This window comes from Lactuca saligna, chromosome 2 (genome assembly GCF_052625555.1).
Source record: "Lactuca saligna cultivar CGN05327 chromosome 2, ASM5262555v1, whole genome shotgun sequence".
NCBI lineage: Eukaryota > Viridiplantae > Streptophyta > Magnoliopsida > Asterales > Asteraceae > Lactuca > Lactuca saligna.
The window spans coordinates 116,634,953-116,637,311 of record NC_136418.1 but is presented as its reverse complement, the minus strand read 5'-3'; the positions used below and the strand labels follow the sequence as shown (position 1 = coordinate 116,637,311).

Below are 2,359 nucleotides of genomic sequence, written 5' to 3'. Positions count from 1 at the left end.
ATTATGTGAATTATGTGTGTTTATGTGTTTATTATTTAATTATAAATGTATAATTAATAAAGAATAAAACTGAGCATCAAAATTAAAGTGTGAGATAATCCCAATATCTCTACATAAGGTTGTAGAGTATATCTCAAGGTTTCCGTGCATATAAGGAACACCGAAATCCGAGTTATAACGAAGAAGTTATGACCCGTCGAAGTTTCACGGCAGAACCGGCACGATACCGGGAAGCGTGAATAGTGAATTTACGATAGAGCGAGATTTAGCCTTAGCGATCTAAACAAAAGTCGTAGAATATGTTAAACTCAGAACATCGATAAAAAGAACGCCTAAATCTGACTTCGTATGAAGAAGTTATGAGATTTTAAACAGACCAATCATGTCCCGGCCTGTTAAAAATATAACTTTAAAAATAAAATCAAAATTAGCCGACGGAGTCTAAACGAAAGTTCTAGAGTACGCCTCCACCTACGCGTGGATATAAAGAACGTCAAAAACGGAGTTCGTATGAACGAGTTACAAATTATAATAGCATATTTACGTATTAAAATAAAGTATAAATCATGTATACGTACACATATATATACATATGTATATATCATTAGAAAGGTATCGACGATGCGGTCATTATAAGACTAATATTGAGTTCTTTCGACATTAGTTTAGTACAAATATCATTAAATCCATTTAAAATAGTATTATAGAGGGGTGTTTAGTTGTTTATATAACTAAAAGGTCATTAAGTAATTATGGAGGGTAGTTTTTGAAAATTCAATTAGTATAAATAAGAGCCTTGGGCTCTCATATTTCTTGCACCATTCTCTTGATTCAAGAGTCTTTCTCTCCTTATCCCCCGAGCATTTCGGTCCCTCGTGATTCGACTTCTCTTTCTGTAGTTTAGTATAGTAAGGTGAGCGCTGAAGCGTTGCACGAATCTTTCTTAGAAAGATTCAGCGACGAAGTTCTGCCCCTGCAGAGCCCGACTCCTAGCTAAAACCCCCTTGTAAGTAAGTTATGCTTACCTTATTTTAATATAGCTTATATTTAAAATTAGTATTGTTATTATGAACTTATAATAAATACTTGGGCTATTATTATGGGTTATATAAGTATTTTTTTAACGCTTATATAATAATAATAATAGCTAGACTATTAATTAGTCTCGGCGAATAATAGACTAAACTCTAGTGGTAATAATACTAGGTTTCTTCGAAGAAAATTCTATTTAAGAAGCGAAGCGCTGTCTGAGTTCGGAATCACCACCTTTTCAAGTGAGTGCATACTTACTTTCAACTTACACATAGATATGAAGTATTTTATATAAATTACGTGCTATGTGTGCATATTATCTGAATACTTGCTATCTATGATAGATGAACGTTGTTATACATGTTTTCAATGATTTAAACTGTATATGTATTTTATATCTACGAAAATGTTGTGGTAAAACATGGGTAGATGTAATAGGTGATGTGTGATAAAATGATGAGAGGCCTCGATGTTGTTGTTGTTGATCCAGTCATCTAGCGGAGTATCGATGACGACCACGGACTCTTCTAGACAGTCCAGTGGAACACTAGCAGGCTCGCAACCTGTATGTGTTGTGAACGATGTGTTCACCGGTGTACTCCATCCCCCACATGGTTGCCTATTAGGACATTTATTGCTGAGGAATCCCCTTAGCAGTAGTGTCCGTCCCGATGATGATCCTTACGCTAGGTTTCTTATGATAGGTGTTTAGGGACGTAAAGTGAGGATAACGGGAACGGGTAATCGGGTTATTGTTGATTGATGAAATTAATAAACTTATTTATTGTGGGTTGAAAACCCTATGTACTCACCAGGCTCCCAAGCCTGACCCACTCAGTTTTATGTATTACAGGTAGTGGCGCATGAGCATAGGTGTGATGTTTTGGACGATGGATTACGGATATAGGCCTGTAGATATGAAATAATGTAGTAAGGCTTATATTGTACTGTTTATACTTTTGATCTGTACGAACATGACATCCCGAGTCTTTTAATGAAATACATTTCTATGGAAATGCTTTTGATAAATTTTTATCATATTATTGTTTTGGGACAAATTCCGCAATCCTTTTTATTAAAAGATAACTCTGATTTTGAAATAAAGTATAAACAAAACCGGTCTTTTCTGGCCGTGGATTTTGGGGATGTCACAGAAGAGCTTGCTATTGAAGTAGTGTTGAACTCTTCCCCAGTAGCTATGATCAGTTCATCTTGGCTTATTACTTGAACAAGAAAGAGACTACATTAGACCAATTACAAAACCTTTTGAAGAAGTTTGAAGGTATGAAGTGAAAAAGTATTGCCTCCTATTTTGCTAGTGCTCACG

General features: G+C 35.2%; 1 long non-coding RNA gene across 1 annotated transcript; it reads left to right on the top strand.

The window, feature by feature from the left end:
* The first annotated feature begins 831 nt into the window (after window positions 1-831).
* Window positions 832-1,956, top strand: LOC145029021 (uncharacterized). The gene is made up of 3 exons (XR_013676320.1): window positions 832-1,006; window positions 1,207-1,274; window positions 1,886-1,956. It is a non-coding gene; the product is annotated as an uncharacterized LOC145029021 (long non-coding RNA).
* Window positions 1,957-2,359: the final 403 nt, after the last annotated feature.